The sequence below is a fragment of the Anolis carolinensis genome, chromosome 4 (assembly GCF_035594765.1).
Source record: "Anolis carolinensis isolate JA03-04 chromosome 4, rAnoCar3.1.pri, whole genome shotgun sequence".
In the NCBI taxonomy this organism is placed as follows: Eukaryota; Metazoa; Chordata; class Lepidosauria; order Squamata; family Dactyloidae; genus Anolis; species Anolis carolinensis.
In genome coordinates, this window is record NC_085844.1 from 142,416,801 (window position 1) to 142,436,044 (window position 19,244).

Below are 19,244 nucleotides of genomic sequence, written 5' to 3' on the forward strand. Positions count from 1 at the left end.
CGTAGTCAGAGGTGTTCCAGCTCTGATGAGGAAAGTGATGAGGAAACGCCCGGGTTAAGGAGGGCAGCTGATAGTGATGAGGATTTGTAACTGGCATAAAATGAGGCTTGGGAGCAATTGCAAATTGCGTTGGGCAAGGTAATCTGGACGAACGCTTGGGATCTGTGTGGGACGCTTTCCTGAAGACTGGTGTGTTTTCGTGTGCTGATACGTAAGTTGTTTTGGAATTTGGGGTCAGACGGCGGGAGGAATTGTGTGGGCTTTTGTTTGTGCAAACTTGTGCTTAATCTCATTAGCTTTGACCTTCCGTCGTCTTCTTGACGGACGCCATCTCCTGCTTTGGATTTCGGACTGAACTGACCACGGCTTGACTTCCCCCTACTCGGACTTGGTGAAACTACAAACGTCTGCTTCTGGCTTGAACTACGGAAAGGAACTGGGTCTACTCTACTGCTTCAATCCTCGGCTGATCTGTGTGTATTGGAAATCTTGCCTGCTGTGTGGAGGAGTGACTCAAGTTACTCAAAGCACAGTGCTGGCAGCAGAGAGGAATCTGCTGCCAATTAATTGCATTCTTTTGAACACTTTGTTCCCCGGCTTCTGTTTTGTTTATCCCCAGGCTGAAGCAAGCTGTTTTGTTTTTACCCGGATTAAACTCCGGTTTAATCCGGTTTATCTTTTGAACGTTTTTCCTTGCCCCTTTTTGCTTTTAAAGGCTAATACTGCCTGGCCCTTGTATTTTACGGGCATTTTGAGTTCTGTTATCCAATAAACTCTGTTATCTTTGATCTTGTGGCGTTCTGTCTTTGACAGATTGCCCAACGCCATAAAAAAGGTTTATTGCAGTAATAAATCCCGTCAGGAAGACGATGGATGAGTTAAGGGCTAAGTTCGATCAATTACAAACGGCCTTTACTGTCAGTCAAACAGCTAATGCTGTTAAAGGACATGTTTTGACTCCTGAACGCTTTGACGGAACCAGGTGCAAGTTGCCAACTTTTTTGGCACAAGTTGAGCTTTATTTTTCCCAGCTCAGTGCTCATGCTTACCCTACAGACACTAGCAAGGTGGCATTTATTTTGAGTTTGTTGACTGGTCCTGCAGGACAATGGGCCACTAATTTAATTTTGGGAAATGACCCAGTCAAGGACAATTTGAATAATTTCAAGAAGTTACTAACTGACACTTTTGGGGACCCTCTCCGCACGGAGAATGCTGGGTGGGCTCTGTATCGGTTGAAACAGGGAAAGGGGACTGTTTTGGATTACTTAAATAAGTTTAATTTGTATCGCCACCAGCTGGACTGGGGGGAAAATGCATTCATGCTTTTGTTTACTGCTGGGTTAAGTGATTATCTCCAGGATGAATTAGCACGCTTGGAGCCGGCTGAGAATTGGGATGCCTTAGTAGCTAAGGTGCTGCGTTTGGACGCCAGGTTCGAGTCCCGTAAACACTCGAAAGCAATGTGTGCGCCACCTATGCATGTAACCAGGGCACCTGTGGTGATGGGGGAAGAGCCTATGGAGCTTGGGGTCTTTAAAAAGCTGTCTACAGAAGAAAAGAACCGCAGGAGGCAGCTGGGGTTGTGTTTGTACTGTGGGAATGCTGGGCATTTTGCTAAAAACTGTAATGTGAAACCTTCCCAGCTTTCGGGAAAAGGCCAGCCCTAGTGCGACGTGAGTCCAACGCATTAGGGCTACTAAAGCAGTCAACTGAGGGGAGGAAGCATGTTTTCGTACCCATTACATTATCTGTTGGGGGAAAGGAACTTGTTTCTACTTTGGCACTGCTGGACTCAGGGGCTACGGTCTCTTACGTGGATATTGAGTTTGCTAGGAAGCATGGCATTCCTAGAGTGCGCAAGGCATGCGACGTGTGGGTGGAAGGAGCGGATGGGAGACTGCTGGAGACTGGGGTGGTTAACCATGAGACCTCAGCAGTAATGTGGGAGGTGCAGGGAGTAACGGGAACGTTTGTGTGGGATATTACAAGCTTGCCCAGATACGATGTGATCCTGGGGATGGATTGGCTAGCTGTAGTAAATCCACAAGTAGATTGGGTGACGCGTAAGTTGACCTTAAAGAGGCAGGATTGTTGCACTCTGAACGTTTCTCAATCTGATATGGAGGGAGTGCCTGCTGAGTATGGGAAGTTCTCTGATGTATTTTGTAAAAAAGAAGCGGACAAGTTACCGCCGCACAGGCCGTATGATTGCGCCATTAAGCTAGCGGAAGGTGCGAAATTGCCAGCAGGAAGGCTGTATGCCTTGACTGTACCGGAAAGGCAAGCTTTGCGAGAGTTCCTAGATGAAAATTTAGCCAAGGGGTTTATTCGCCCATCTAGCTCTCCAACTGCGGCACCGGTATTCTTTGTAGCCAAAAAGACTGGGGAACTTAGGTTGGTCTGCGACTATCGGATCCTAAACAAATACACCATTCGGGATAGGTACCCGCTGCCTTTAATCTCGGAACTGTTATCAAGGGTGCAAGGGGCTAAGGTCTTTACCAAGCTTGACCTGCGGGGGGCGTATAACTTAATCCGAATACGGGAAGGTGATGAATGGAAGACGGCATTTAACACGTGCTTCGGATGCCACGAGTTCCGAGTCATGCCTTTCGGACTTTGCAATGCGCCTGCGGTCTTCCAGAGGTTCATGAACGATGTGTTTAGGGACCTAATTGACCAATTTTTAGTGATTTATTTGGATGATATCTTGATTTTTTTTCTAAGGACGAGAAAGAACATCGTCAACATGTCAAGCAGGTTCTGCACCGTCTGCGGGCTAATGGGCTCTTCGCCAAGGCTTCCAAGTGCGTCTTTCATGTGCCTGAAGTGGAGTTCCTAGGTCATGTAGTGTCAGGTAGGGAACTTAAAATGGACCCACATAAGGTTGACGCCGTCAACTCATGGCAGGAGCTTAAGACTAAGAAGGATGTGCAAAGGTTCTTAGGATTCGCTAATTACTACCGGGAGTTTATTCCGAATTTTGCAAAGCTCACGGTGCCTTTGACGCAGCTCCTGCGTAAGAAACAGCCATTTGTGTGGGGGCGGGAAGCTCACGACGCGTTTTTACAACTAAAGTCTAGCTTTCAATCAGACAACATACTAACACATCCTGATGTTGACAAACCGTTCGTGGTAGAAGCGGACGCTTCTAGCTACGCGTTGGGGGCTGTATTGTCTCAGAAAGATTCCTCAGGGACCTTGTGTCCCTGTGGATTTTACTCGCGGCAACTAACACCATTCGAGCAGAACTATACCATATGGGAGAAGGAGTTGTTGGCGATTAAGGTGGCGTTTGAGGTGTGGCGGCACTGGCTAGAAGGGGCGCGGCACCAAATCGTGGTCAGGTCTGATCACAAGAATTTGGAGCACTTGCAAACAGCAAAAAAGTTAAACCAGCGTCAAATCCGATGGGCTTTGTTTTTCTCCAGGTTTAACTTCAAAGTGCAGTTCGTGGAGGGGAAGGCAAACTTGCGGGCCGACGCCTTGTCCCGCAAGCCAGAGTTTAAGACCAATGAGCAGGTAGTATGTCAGACCATCTTGCCTACTGCCTCTCTATGTGTTGTAGATAATGAGCTCGGGTTACATGACCAGATCCTTGAGGCTCAGAGGGACGATGTGTGGACTCAGGAGCAACTTATGCTGTTATCAGCAGGTAACCGTACAATACTGCCTCATCTACAAGATCAAGACGGAGTATTGGTACGCAGGGGGCAGGTCTATGTACCAGTGGGGGCCCTCAGGTTGGAGGTGATTAGAGCCCACCATGACGAACCCATGGCTGGGCACTTTGGCAGGTTCAAGACCGTGCAGCTTATCACCAGGAGCTACTGGTGGCCAAAGATGCGGCAAGACATTCTGCGCTTTTGTGACAGCTGCGCTGTTTGCCAGCAGAGTAAGACGCCTGTTGGGCGCCCTAGAGGTTTGTTGTCGTCTCTACCTGTTCCTGAGAGGCCATGGCAAATCATTTCCATGGATTTTATTTCGGATTTGCCTAAGTCTGGGGGTTATACTTGTATTTGGGTGGTGGTGGATTTATTTAGCAAACTGGCTCATTTTATTCCTTGTTCAACCATTCCGGCGGCCCCTACGTTGGCCTTACTGTTTACTAAGCACATCTATCGTTTGCACGGAGCTCCCGAGGTGATTATTTCGGATAGGGCTCCGCAATTTGTGTCACGCTTTTGGAAACACTTCCATGAGTGCTTAGGTACTAAGTTAAACGTTTCTTCTGCGTTTCATCCGCAAACGGATGGTCAGTCGGAACGGGTTAATGGGCTCTTAGAGCAATATTTACGTTGTTTTTGTTTAGATCAACCCACTGCTTGGGTGAAGTGGCTACCGGTGGCGGAGTTCGCTTACAACAATGCGGTGCACACGTCTAGTCAGCATACGCCATTTGAACTAACGTATGGTTTTCACCCACGGGGAGGTGTGGCGCCGTCGACCAATGTGGTCTCTTCTGACCCTGTGTACTGCTCTTCGGAAATGGCTGCGTTGCATGATGTTGCCCGTCGCTTACTGTTGGAAGCTAAGGCAACGCAAAAGACTCAGGCCGATCGCCGCAGGCAGGCAGGGGAGGAGTTGGAAGAAGGGGATTTGGTGTGGTTGTCTTCCAAACATATTAAACAGGCTGGGGGAAAGTTTGCACCTCGGTATTTGGGTCCCTTTCCTATCGTTAAAAAGATTTCTTCCGTTGCGTTTCGTTTGCGTTTACCGTCTAGTTTAAAGGTCCATCCAGTTTTCCATCGTTCACTGTTAAAATTAGATACCTCCAGTCGTCGTGGTGCTATAGCGGAGGGTATCACTGCCACCTCTCCGCCTTCGGGGGAGGAGGCCTTTGTGAGAGGGGATAGTGTTATGATTGAGCCTCATGGCTCTGTTACTGGCAGACGTGGGCGTAAGACTCCTCGAGAGTCAGATACTCTCGAGGAGCGAGAAAGAAAGAGACTGCGAGATATCTTTGCAGCACCATCTGACGAAGAGTCTTTTGAGGGGTTTACGGAGAGAATGGAGGAGGGGCTGGTTAGCTCGGAGGAGGATGAGATGGATTGGACTCGGGTGAGGGAGGAATTGGGTGCCACTGGCAATGATGGGATGGAAGATGAATTGGGACCTTCAGGATTAGACCCATGGACAAGCTGGAGGGATGGGACGGGATCCACAGCTGGGGATGCTGTGGGGCGTAGTCAGAGGTGTTCCAGCTCTGATGAGGAAAGTGATGAGGAAACGCCCGGGTTAAGGAGGGCAGCTGATAGTGATGAGGATTTGTAACTGGCATAAAATGAGGCTTGGGAGCAATTGCAAATTGCGTTGGGCAAGGTAATCTGGACGAACGCTTGGGATCTGTGTGGGACGCTTTCCTGAAGACTGGTGTGTTTTCGTGTGCTGATACGTAAGTTGTTTTGGAATTTGGGGTCAGACGGCAGGAGGAATTGTGTGGGCTTTTGTTTGTGCAAACTTGTGCTTAATCTCATTAGCTTTGACCTTCCGTCGTCTTCTTGACGGACGCCATCTCCTGCTTTGGATTTCGGACTGAACTGACCACGGCTTGACTTCCCCCTACTCGGACTTGGTGAAACTACAAACGTCTGCTTCTGGCTTGAACTACGGAAAGGAACTGGGTCTACTCTACTGCTTCAATCCTCGGCTGATCTGTGTGTATTGGAAATCTTGCCTGCTGTGTGGAGGAGTGACTCAAGTTACTCAAAGCACAGTGCTGGCAGCAGAGAGGAATCTGCTGCCAATTAATTGCATTCTTTTGAACACTTTGTTCCCCGGCTTCTGTTTTGTTTATCCCCAGGCTGAAGCAAGCTGTTTTGTTTTTACCCGGATTAAACTCCGGTTTAATCCGGTTTATCTTTTGAACGTTTTTCCTTGCCCCTTTTTGCTTTTAAAGGCTAATACTGCCTGGCCCTTGTATTTTACGGGCATTTTGAGTTCTGTTATCCAATAAACTCTGTTATCTTTGATCTTGTGGCGTTCTGTCTTTGACACATATCGAATGTGGATTAAGGGTAGCAACATAGTAAATAAAGAAAATTAAGGAAATGTATAACCCTAAAATGATAGTCACCTAGAGGTGAGAAGCAAGTTAAACATCCAAACTACATGCAAGCATACTCAAAAAGTACTGGCTAATGTTTTCAAATAAATACAAATCTAATTCATGTGGATGGATGGTACTCTTTCACATCATGGATGGAGAATGGCTTATCAGACATTATACAAAAGCAACATCCATAATCCCAAACCATATGTTATACTGGCTAGGACTGATGGGAGTAATAGGGCAGGTGTACTTGGACAAGAAAACCTGATTCAACTTTTATCACAATGTCAGCCTACTTCTGGTGAGTATTATATTTTTTCATAGTTAAAATGGCCTTGCTCTGCTTTGGCCAAAATGGGATACTCGGGAATCTGCTGGAAACTCTGGAGTATCACAGGCTTCAGGGCAGTCTGGACAATGGACACAGATCTGATTCATATTGTCCAGATGGAACATTGACACCATCACACTTTCCCTGTGCTTATCACTGCAAGCAAAGGGGCTGGATTTCATGATCCATCTATGCAAGCTTCTGGCTATCATGTTTGCCCCATTCTGACATCAACTGAGGTGCCCACATGACAGGAGAGAGATCACATGGGTATCTCTGCTGAGAGTAGAACTATCAATATAGATCTTTAGTCATGGTCTGAGCTTTTTAGGTGAAGCTTTAATTAGAGATAAAATGCTGTTTATTATTATTATCTTATCTTTATTAGAGATAAGATAAGCAACTATCCATTTTATTATGTTCTTTACTTTTTTTCAAGTATGTATCTTATTAAATGAAATGTCAGATGAGCAAGTGACCATGGAAGCATTTATAAACATAAACACTGAGTGAGGACAGAGTTTCTCGGAACAGCTTCCACTAGACTGGAAGTGATTGGGTGGTCGGGGTGGGTTTATCTCCTAGGCAGACCCCTCTTTCCTGAGAAGGGCAACTGGGAGTACACTGAACTTTAATAAAACTATTGAAAATATTTCAAAGCTTTAGGCCCATCTCTTCCTTCTTCACATCCACTTTAACTGCCAGGAACTGCATTGGGCGAAAGAGATCTGTTCTGCTAGTGGTTCTGGTACTGATTCATATTGGCTCTAGTCCTTTCTTATAAATGATTGACTAACAAACAGGATCACTAGCACAACCAATTTCTGCTGCTAGGTATAGCTCTTGGCTGTTAATTTAATTTGGGGAACAAGGTCAGGTAAGTATAGAAGTGCATCTACACTGTCAAATTTGACTCCTTTTCAGCTGTCATGGATCAATGCTATGGACTGATGGGTTTTAAATAATTGTAATGGTACTTAACTTTCCATAATACCAGCTATCTTTTATTGTCAGCAATTTTCTTCAGGTTTTTTTTTCTACAAAGAAAATGGGAGAAGGGCAATATGTGGTGACAAATCTCAACTGTGTGATGGCAAAACAATGGAGGATTCCTGAGTAAAATGGATGGATTGAAAAGTATGTGACAAAGGTAAGAAAATCATCCATTTAATTTCAAAACAAAGCTGAATGGTAAACCTACTTTCCCAAACACTTGACCTGTTCAGTGGGATGAAGTGGTTGATCACAAAGTTTGATTAAGTGAATCATTTGAACCTTGTTACAGTTCTTTCCTAGACCTTCCCTGACAACATTAGGAGAAGAAAAAGGAGTGCTGGTGACAGAAGATGCACTCTCAGCATGTTCTACTCCTGTATAGAATTTTTGTATTGTGTCAGAAACGAATTGAAAATATACTGCAAGTAGTTTCTGGTGTAAGAGAATTGGCTGTTGCCCAGGGGATGCCCAGAAGTGTTGCCATCCTGTGGGAGGCTTCTCTCATGTCCTTTCATGGGAAGCTGGGGCTGACAGACGGGAGCTCATGCTGTCTCAAGGATTCAAGCTGCTGACCTTCAAGTCTTCAGGTCGGCAGTTCAGCCAGTACAAGGGTTTAGCCCACCACAGAATGAATGCCAGATATGGTTTCTGAATTTACGTGATTTCATTAGTTAGACCTGTTAAGCAGAGGTATGGGGTGTAGTGGGTGTATTTGTTTGTTGAATTGGATACCCTTGGAAGAAGACAGTACTCTATACAAACTGAGTAATATCTACAAGCTGAATTCAAAGATTGCATCTGCACCTGTGAATTGATTTTCAGAGTTCAAGCTTTGTTTGTGTGTTTTTCGAGTGATCAATAAGGAAACCCCATCAACCAGCATTTATATGTTCCCTTGCTGATCATTCCAGCAGTAACTGTATCACTGCTCGAAGGAGATGTAATTGTTAACAGTTTCATCTTCTTCTTGTTAAGCTCCCCAGCCCAGAGAGAGCAAGGGCTGAAATTGGTACCAAAGGGTTAGCATGGTATAAAAAGCAAAGAAGAGTTGAGAAGGGAAAAAGTCACTCAGTCAAAGTGAAAATATTTCAGTGCTTCATCTTTACCTGCAAATGTTGAAGTCAGTAAATACAGGTGGGAGGTGAGACTGGTTTGCTGCCAATAGTTCACAAGGGATATGTGACTAGAGAGAGATGAGGGATCACCTCTCTAGGAGTCCTTTAAGGACTCCTAAAGCTCCATCTCCTGGCCTGAGAAACAAAATGGGACAAAATGTTCTCTATACAATGCACGTACTTACCATACATCTACTGAGGCATATTTACGAGCGTTAATGGAAAGTGAGTATGCAAAACTAAGATGAATGTTCATGTGCACAGTCATCCAAATTAGGAATAAGAAGCTCTATCACTATGGAGGGTTTTTTTTAAAACCTCAAGTTATTTCTGTTCTAAATGTGAACAAATTACAAATTTTGATAAATTCTTCAGAAACAAGCTGACATAAAATTCTCCTCCATTTGCATTACCCAAAGTCAATGGGAACACCTATTCTAACATAGTGTGTTTCTCTCACATAATGTTAAAGCTAATATGAACTAAAGGTGATAATAGTTAAACCTAACTGCCCTCCTCAGTTCTTTGGGCTTTTGGAAGCTCAAAGAATCATGGTGGGTTGTGGGGACTGACCTTAGGACTTCGGAAGCAGTCTCACTGGCCCTATATCCCCACTAGACCCAGGCCTTTCAGGAAGACCCTGGTCTAATGGGGTATCAAAATAATTTGGGACAAAGCAGGGTTTACCTATTTTGTCCCAAATTACTTTGCTTTTACCGGAGGCATCATTTGGATGTCTCTGGTAAAAGTATGACAGGTTCCTTATTTTGGGATCAGTCTGGAAGAGCAGCATGACTAACAGGATAGTGTGTTTCATTATCCAACATAGATCTGCGCTCCTTTTAAATAGCAAACTCAGAGTTAATTCTAAAAAAATATAATATTGTTTCCAAATAAATTGAAAATTTTGCTTGTATAAAACATCAATGATTGAGACATGAGTGTTTCTTGCTACGGAATATTGATTTTTTGTACATAGTTTAAATACATGCTTTTAGGGTAGTTGGACTGACAAACAGCTCTGCCGTAATATTCATGGAACTAACCAAATCTACCCGGGGAACCTGCTGGACATTACTGGCTCTCAATCCTGAATAGAGGTGACTGCTGTGGTGAAAAAGAATCCTAGAGTGAAGGAAGAGACAGCAGATGAGATACACAGTAGCTGGCCACCTCCTTCTCCTTCATTCCCAGGTAGTCTTTGGATCCTCCTCTCTGTCCACCAGGGTGTTTTTCCCTAAACAAGCAGTTGGATTTTTTTCCCTCTGATACAGAATAAGTGCATTCAGGTCAAGATTATGGAAGAGGAATTTTATATGTGGTGCTATTGCGCATGCATAGATAGTTGTACATCCAGTTACACAATGTTAAAATTCATTCATGAAACAGCATTGCTGTTGTATAAGTCAGTGTCTATAAAGTTACATTACTCTCCTTATATAATCTCAACTATTCTACATTTTACACAAAACTTCATCCAGAGTTTGAGAAAGTGACTCTTCTGGTTTAGCACTCCTGTAGTCAATGGTAATGAAATTTTAAGACTTGAAGACCAAGAATGAGAAAAGATTTTTTCCCTTAAACCTTGATCTGGGCATGTCTACACTTATTCAGATAATTTGGGGCAAAGTGCTCTGAGGCTGCCTTGATGCAGCCTGGGAGTGTCTCTGGAGGCCTTTGGTGTCCAGATGGCCAGCTTGACTAAATGTGCATTGGGCCACTGCCAATACTGCTGCATCATTGGACCACAAGCAGCTCCCTCATAGAGGCTTGCTGGTGATATTGCTATTCTTGGACACCATGTTGTGTGCCCTGGTGTGAACTAACCAGAAGCAACATCATTAGCAAGCTTATATGAGAGAGCTGCTTGGGGCTAAAAATGCAATGGTGGACCGTTGGATGTGTGGGCTGTGGTCTGGACTGGGTTTGGCTTGATCTGACTGTCCATACCTCCAAAGCTTCAGAATCACTCTAGAGCTTCCTGATGCCCTTGAGATAGATTAATGGCTTGGTGCAGTGCTTCTACTGTGAATCCAGCCGTAGCTCCTGTAGACTATATGCAGCAGCTGAGAGGTCAATCCACATTATATGGCTGATACAGACATGGTCCTGGTTGGGAATCAGATTATTTTCTGTCTGCTGGATTTCCTAGGATGGCTTGAACTGCTATGGATTCTTCTCATAGGCTAATAATAAAATCAACATGCTCCTTTTTGGGGGCACCTTTATCATAGTGATGGAATATAAGAAACCCCTTGAGCCTTCCATTTTAATTAAGTTTTGATTTTGCATTTTCAAATACAATTTCCAACACCTACCTTTCTGCATCCTGAATTTCTTTTGAAATTGAAAGGACTTTCAAAAATATTTTGCACTTGGGTGATTGATAGGTGTTTTGTTCAGTGGGAAAAAGGCCAAAAATCCCATTATGTACACTTGAAGTATCTCTTTTGGTCCCATCCATATTGTTTCATATCTGATTAACCATACCTAACGGTTTCCCTTAAACTAAGCTATATTAATTGTATTTATAGGAAGAAAAATATTCAGCACTTCAAAGCTCATATCTATAATAGAAATCTTGAATGTCTATATTAACTTTGAACCGAAATAGCAACAATAATAAAAAGTTTCAGCTTTCAAAAATAACATTCTCTTTGAACTTTATTTTGCTGCTGTTTATTTGTGAAATATTTTAGGAGCACCCTGCGGTTAAAAAATGAGGTATTTCTGTATAATTATATTTGTTAAAATGCTTACACTAAGCAGGTTGTATAATATGTTTTAATTGGTATTGTAATTTAACACAGTGAGCTTCACATAATAAAATACATGGCTAAGATCCAGGCAACAGTTTTGTCTCTCCAAAACCCATTGATGTCAGTGATACATAAATGTTCATAATTGTGGCCTGGATTGCTGCCTAATAGCTGAAAATTATAGAATTATTTAGTAAAAATTGTGATTAGAAAGATTGGACCACCGGCAAAATCTTACAGTTCCTGAGTAAGCAAGACAGACATTTAGTGCATTTTCTTATTAGGCAAAAGAACAGTTATGCCCAGAGGAATATTTTTGAAGTGTACCTACTAAAATTTACTTATTTTTAGATACAATATACCTCCAGTTGTGAGGTGACAAAAAGTCACAATGAAAGATTAATATCACCATACATTTAGCAACTAGTGAACTTCAACAAAACATCTGGTGTAATTTAGATATCTTCTTCAAATAGGTTATTGGTCAGAGCTGGACAACTGTTTTGAGACTGAGTGGCAATTTTCTGCCCTAAAACCCACTGTGGCTTGGGTTAAAATGCCAAAAAAAAAACACACACAAAAAAAACTGGGGAATGATTCAAAGCATGACCAGATAGGGTCAGAAGTCCACTTCTGATTTTGAATAGTGGTATGCTTAATTTCAAGCTATGCAAGTACTCCTTGCTATCTATTGAAAAGGTTAAAGTGTCCTGGGAGGTGTTAAACATTTTTGGTGACAAAAAAGGACAATCAAAGAATTGAGAAGTTCCTGGTTGTTACAAAACAATATTGTGGCATTCTTTAGGAGGGTTGCGTGAGATAGGGGGGCATGGTGGATCTTTCCCATCTTTGTTTGTTTTCTGTATTCTCTACATGTAGACACTGGGCCCTTCTATACAGCTCAAAATACAACAATAACAGCTGGTTCCTGTTACATTTTGTGCCAGTCTGTGGAGGAAAATCCCACCTTTCTCCCTGGGGGATGTTTATACACCTACATATGCTATTGCCCAATTGTCATGGGTAAGCAGGGGAAGGGCCAGCCTCCCTTTCCTGCCCGCCCTATGCCCCCCACCCCAAAAGGCCTCCATACTGATACCAGGGAGTGTGAGATGGATGTGGAGACACCTTTTGGGATCATAGATGGCAATCCCAGGAGGTAGTCCCTTCAGGCCCCATACCTGCAAAGGTCAGGATCTTCCTGGAAGATGTGGACCTTTACAGGTATTTTTTTAAACGTTGAATAATCCTGGATAAACAGATGTATTTCAGGTTGAGACACATTGGCCTGGGGCATCATTTGTAAACCCCAGGCTATGCCTCATTACGTGGCAGAGTATTTGGGGCCATTTTGTTTCAGAACTCACTCTGGAATTCTCCACAGAACATGCAACCTCAGTTGCAGTCTGCAGCATTCCAGTTATGTAAACAAAGCCTTCATGGATAGAGTTTCCTTCATTCAGAAATCCACACTGTACATATAGAGGGCAATGGAAATGTGTGTGGAGTAGACATGTATTTTGAACATTTTAGGAGTTCCTAAAATTCTGAAGTTCCTAATCCACCAATGCATTGTTAAAATATGTTTATTTAGAGTGTGTGTTCCCAATGACTTTGCCTGCTTTAGTAATTTGATTAATGTTAGTTCATTGTTTGAAAAGAAAATACCTTGCTAAGGTGAGTGATCAGGCCATGTGTCTTGAAGAATTCTTGAAGAGATGGTAACAGGCAATGCACTTAAAACTCTCATCTCTTGGGAGTAATGCTGTCAGGTGTACACAGCAGCAAACATCATGCATGCTTGAATGGGTTTAATACAGCATGGGAATGAATGCTGAGACGAAAGGTTGTAGGGTTGTTGTTTTTTAACAGCAGCAGATGACTCTGTTCCTGCAATATTTAACTATTTGTGCATCCCAAATATATAGTAATGAACAAAACTTATCCTTACTGGTCACCTAAAGCAGATTTGTCCTTCAAGTGGCCCAAGATTTTCAATTACACTCACATTTTATACCTTGATAAAAATAACAGGATGGAACAAGAGTGGTAGTCCTCTGATAAATATCTGTGATTTTGAATTCTGCACTTAAAGGGGATGACCCCAGATTTAATGAGAGTGCTTGGCATGCGTTTTACATAAACTCATAACTTGAATTAAGCTACAATGCAGATTGCAAAGCAATCCGTAACACATCAGTTCTGAAACTAATGAACCAAAGATCCTTGTCAGCTTTTGTAATATTTTGACTGTTTTTGCCTCAGTGCCTTCGAATTACATGTGTATAAAGATGCTTATCTCCTGCTACAACAGGTCTTTCCCCAAGGATGCAATAGGTCACATTTACAGTGTGTGAATTTGCTAACTGAGCAATAACATCTTTCTGAGAGAATCACAGATATTTTTGGGGGAGGGATATTGAACAACATGTTTTTGACATAAATTGAATTCAAGAGCAGAATCTGCAAAAACAAAACAAAAACAAAACAAAAAGCTACACTGTATCCACAGATCGTAATAAGCTATTATCCTGTTTACGGTTTCAGACAGGCTTCATGAGTGGAAGGAAGGAAGGAAGGAAGGGAGAGAGGGAGGCAGGCAGGGAGGGAGGAGACACATTTCCTTATTGCTAGTATAGTAATATACAACTCAAATTCAACCTATATTAGCTGCTTAATCACTAGGTCTACTGGGAACGATGGGTAATAGGCAGCAATTCTTCTGAGGGCCCATCTATATAAGCCAAATTAGTCACGGGGTGAACAGACTCCGTGATGATCAAATGATGCATGGGGTCCATTCACCATAACATGGCCTTATTCCATGTTAAAATAAGTTGTGAGAAGCTTCCCTCTGTAGCAGTGGTTCTCAATCTGTGGGTCCCCAGGTACTTTGGCCTACAACTCCCAGAAATCCCAGCCAGTTTACAACAGGTTGAGAACCACTGCTCAAGAGAATGTCTGCATTTTGTGTCAGTATTAACAGTTGTGCTGCTTCCTATTCAGGAAGTGGCTACAGTGTTTTATACTGTTTTACACTTTCCCCGGGCTCGGGAAACCCAGGGACAGGAGATGGCAATTAACTTCCTTAGTTATCCTGGGTTTGTGGTACCTCCCCGGGCATGAAATTGGCACTGGTCACTGCTCAGTGCCTGGAGAGAAAGTAGCCTGAGCTATAAGAGAATAAGAAAATGGAGGGTGTGATTCCATCTCCTCCTCTGTCTCTAACTTCCCTTTATTGCTATCCACATTAGAGGCTCCAAGTAGTGACCAGTGCCATTTGCATGTCCAGTGTGCACCACAAGACCCAGAATAAGAAGGCAAGTGGTGTTAGATCAGGTTGAGAGTTGTGAAGCTCACAGGCCACAAGAAACCCACTGCAAGGAACTCCATACACATTGTCTATGATGGCACATCAGATTAAACCATTGAGCTGCTGAACTTGCTGACTGAAAGGCTGGCGATTCAAATCCAGGGAGTGGGGTCAGCTCCCGCTGTTAGCCCCAGCTTCTTCCAACCTAGCAGTTCGAAAACATGCAAATGTGAGTAGATCAATAGGTACCACTCCAGTGGGAAGGTAATGGTGCTCTGTGCAATCATGCCACCTTGGAAGTGTCTACGGACAATGCTGGCCCTTCAGCTTAGAAAGAGAAATGAGCACCAACCCCAAGAATTTGACATGACTGGCCTTAATGTCAGGGGGAAAATTTTACCTATACGCAAGTACATACTGCAGGCACAGTCTCAGGCCACATTGGGTATACTTTGGCTAACAATTTCCTTTTTACACAAATGTCCTGTTGTATTATTGTTGTTCTTGTTTTCATTATTATCATCATAATCATTGCTGTTATCATTATTTAAAGGATGTCTTGCAATGCGAGCAATCGCTTTGCTGCCTTTTAAATCCAGAGACAACACTGGATGCACGATATCTTCTGCCGAGTTAAGGGGGGAAATCCATCATGAGCTTTCCTGAAAGTTGATATAACAGACTGTAATTTCCATTGTTGCCCGTTATATTAATATGCAATTATCTGCTCAACAGACCTCCAGTTTCGTCCTAGTCATCCTCAAGTAACACATTAAGGACTTCTTAAAGACTGTTTTAGTTCATGGATCACTGACCTTCAAATCCTTGTGACAGCCTATTAAACAAATGCTGATAATTCAGTCTTTATGTAGGGGTGGTTAAAAAAAAGTATGAAAATGGTTTACCCTGTAATCCTGGACCTTTTTAGCAACATATTTTTAGTACTGGCTGCAGCCAGTGCCATTGCACTTTTCAAAATGGGGAAGGAGCTATTTGCATATTTCCAGTATCTTTTTTTAAAGCCAATATTTCTTGATTAGTGATCATATAGGAATATTACACAGGATCAAATAAATTTTAAAAATTGCATACTTTATTAAGACAATTATTTCAATTTCTGTACAGAATCTATGAATTAATTTATGATTTATAATAATACATTGGTTTTTCTTTTAGAAATTCAAAAAGGTGTGCTGGGCAATGTCAAATCAAGGCAGTTAAACCTTGCCCCCTACCCAATAAATGGAATTGAAATTGGGCATGAATTGGGCCTCACCCCCTTAGTAAGTAAGTAAGTAAAACTTTATTTATATACTGCTCTATCTCCCTGAATGGACTTAGGGCAGTTTCCAACAATAAATACAAACAACATACAGTACATAAACAGCATAAAAACCAATTACATCTAAAATAACAATAAGCAACAGTCACAACAACCTTCGGTCGGGCGGACTGGGATCATTGATCATTGATCAACTAGGTTAACATAAACCGTATTCAGGGATAGATGGATCTTGTACAGCATATTTCAGGGCCATAGGTCGGCAGAGTAATCAGAATGGATTATTCAAAACCTGCTGAAACCACCAGTTTTCAGTTCCTTATGGAAGGTGGACAGAGTAGGGGCTTGCCTAATCTCCTTAGGGAAGGCATTCCAGAGCTGGGGGCCACTACTGAGAAGGCCCGCTCCCTCGTCCCCACCAATCATGCTTGGGATGGTGGTGGAAGTGAGAGGAGGGCCTCCCCGGCAGATCTCAAGGCCCGCACCGGTTCATAGGGTGAGATGCGATCATGGAGATAGGCAGGTCCCGAGTCATATAGGGCTTTATAGGTCAATACCTGCACCTTGAATTGTGCCCGACAGTTTATCGGAAGCCAGTGGAGCTGCTTTAATAGGGGGGTTGTATGCTCCCTATAGCCAGCCCCGGTTAGAAACCTGGCTGCTGACCTTTGAACCAGCTGAAATTGCCAGACCATCTTTGCAGACAGCCCCATGTAGAGAACATTGCAGTAATCCTGTCTGGATTTAACCAAGGTGTGGACCACTGTGGCCTTGGTCACATCCATGTTGCAGCTGGCACAGAAGTTTTAACAGTGCAAAGGCCCTCCTGGCCACCGCCAACACTTGAGTTTGAAGCATCAGCGATGAGTCCAGAAGGACCCCCAAGCTGCAGACCTGTGCCCTTAGGGGGAGTGCAACCCCGTTGAGCACAGGTTGCCACCCAATACCCTGATTAGTCCCACGACTGACCAGGAGGGCCTCTGTTTTGTCTGGATTAAGCTTCAACTTGTTAGCCCTCATCCAGTCCGTCACTGCTGCCAGGCACTGGTTTAGGTTCTGGGCAGCTTCCTTGGAATTCGGTGGAAAAGAGTAGTAGAGTTGAATGTCATCTGCTTAGAGATGGCACCGAACTCCAAAACCCCAGATGACCTCGTCCAGCGGTTTCATGTAGATGTTAAAAAGCATGCGGGATAAAATAGAACCTTGTGAGACCCCACAGGTCAAGGGCTAGGGGTCCAAGCAGGTATCCCCCAGCTTCACCATCTGGGTGCGATCCCTCAGGAAGGAGCGGAGCCACTGCAAAGCAATGCCCCCAAGACCCATTCCTGATAGTCGCCCCAGAAGGATACCATCGTCAATGGTATCGAACGCCGCTGAGGTCCAAGAGAACCAGTAGGGATGCACACCCCTTATCTAGCTCTCTGTGGAGGTCATCCACCAAGGCGACCAAAGCCGTCTCAGTCCCATGTCCAAGCCTGAAACCAGACTCTGATGAATCTAGATAATCAGTCTCATCCAAGAATTCCTGTTGCTGAGAAGCCACCGCCCTCTCCAGGACCTTGCCCAAAAATGGGAGGTTGGAGATAGGTCAGTAGTTGTTCAATAATGACAAATCCAACATTGCCTTCTTCAGTATAGGCCTAACAATTGCTTTTTTGAGGCAAGATGGTATATGCCCTTGTTGAAGAGAGGCGTTGATGATTCCCGTAAACCAATCAGCCAAACCCCCACTGGCAAGTTTAATAAGCCAAGATGGGCAAGGGTCTAAGGCACAAGAGGTCACCTTCACCACTCCAAGAACCTTGTCAATGTCATCAGGCTAAACAAGTCAAAACGAATCCAACAAAACCTGACAGACAGTTGCCTCAGTTACATCACTTGGTTCTGCACTAATGCAGGCATCTAAGTTGGAGTTATTCGAGTGACTTTGTCTGCAAAATGATGTGCGAACTCACCACATCTGGTTGTCAGATGATCAGGGAGCCCCTCCCCCTCAAGGGGATGGAGGAGTTCCCTGACCACCTGAAACAACTCTCTATTAGTTGCAGATGCGATGCGGGCAGTTGGGAAAGTCTTTCTGGCTGCACGCATGGCCACGGAGTAGGCCTTAAGAGAGCTTCTAGTCAGTGTTCGGTCGGATGCTCTTTGAGTCCTCCCCCAACGGCTCTCTAGCCGCCACCTCATATGCTTCATCACTACCAGCTCCCCGGTAAACCAGGGGGCTGGTTTGGATTATTGCGACAAGAGGGGATGCTCAGGGGCGATCGTGTCTACTGCCCTAGAGACCTCTAAATTATAGAGGTCTACCAGGGCATCAACAGGATCATCAGCCAGCATGGCAGGAAAATCCCCAAGAGATGTCAGGAATCCATCCGGATCCATCAGTCTCCTGGGGTGGACCAACTTAATGGGTCCTCCAGCCCTGCGGAGGTTAGAGGCTACGGTGAGTCTAAAGCTGATCAGGTGATGATTGGTCCATGACAATAGAATACTTTTTTTTTTGCTCTTTCACACTGACATTTCCCCCGTCTGCAATGAAAATTAGGTCCAAAGTGTGGCCAACTACATGGGTGGGCCCAGATATCACTTGGGACAGTCCCATGAAGTCCTGAGCTGCGCCAGACAAGATACTTTATTTCCCTTAATCAGCATAAGGGATTTAAGGGCACATCTTGACATGCCATTTAATCTTGTCAGGAGCTGGATCAGTTCTGTGGTAGTTCGTACAATTCATGGATGTGTTCCAGCAATAATGAGGGCCAAGACAGCCTTCACTCACATAATCTGAAGTCACAAGATAATCCAGAGCTTCCCCAAAGCTCCAGATTACCCAGAGACTTTGAACTCATCTAATCAACCATGCTGGAACAGTTGATTAAATACCATTCTGTTTTCTCTGGGCTCAGCTAACCTGGGGAAAGGTAAGGTTGTTCCCTCAACCTTACCTTAGCAGTACCTAGTAGGTACTAAATGGAGTATGACTCTCCTTGGTGCCTGGAATGAAGCTATCCATTGCATTGGGGAATTTGGATTATATTCTTCCTCTCCCCCTCCCTCATCTCCCCAGTCCAATTAATATTGCCATTCCAGGCACTAAAGAAAGTTTTCATTCATTTCGGTGCCCACTGGGCATTTCAAAAAGAACATTTAGGGGGAAAGATTTGGATGGTGAGAAGTGACAGTAAACCGGTTTTAATGTTGTTTACTTGTGGAAGTGCCAAGCAACCCACTGCAGATCAGCATTGGGTTAACTTCCCTGTCAAGAAGCACCTTAAATCCTTACTTATCTTGTTCTCTGATGTAGGAACAAGAAAACTTTATTTTTTTTCTCCTTCTGTGAGGCCATGGGATACTTTTTGTCTTGAGATAACTATCCTATTTGCAAGAACATTT

General features: G+C 43.8%; 1 long non-coding RNA gene across 2 annotated transcripts in view; it reads left to right on the forward strand.

The window, feature by feature from the left end:
• Window positions 1-19,244, forward strand: part of LOC134298289 (uncharacterized) — a 73,750-nt gene that overhangs the window by 47,451 nt on the left and 7,055 nt on the right. Inside the window, exons 2-3 of one of the 2 annotated variants that reach the window (XR_010005294.1) lie at window positions 7,401-7,536; window positions 15,746-15,855. This is a non-coding gene — a long non-coding RNA (uncharacterized LOC134298289). Of the gene's footprint in view, window positions 1-7,400; window positions 7,537-15,745; window positions 15,856-19,244 lie in introns of those variants that run through there. The other variant, XR_010005292.1, reaches the window with a different exon arrangement.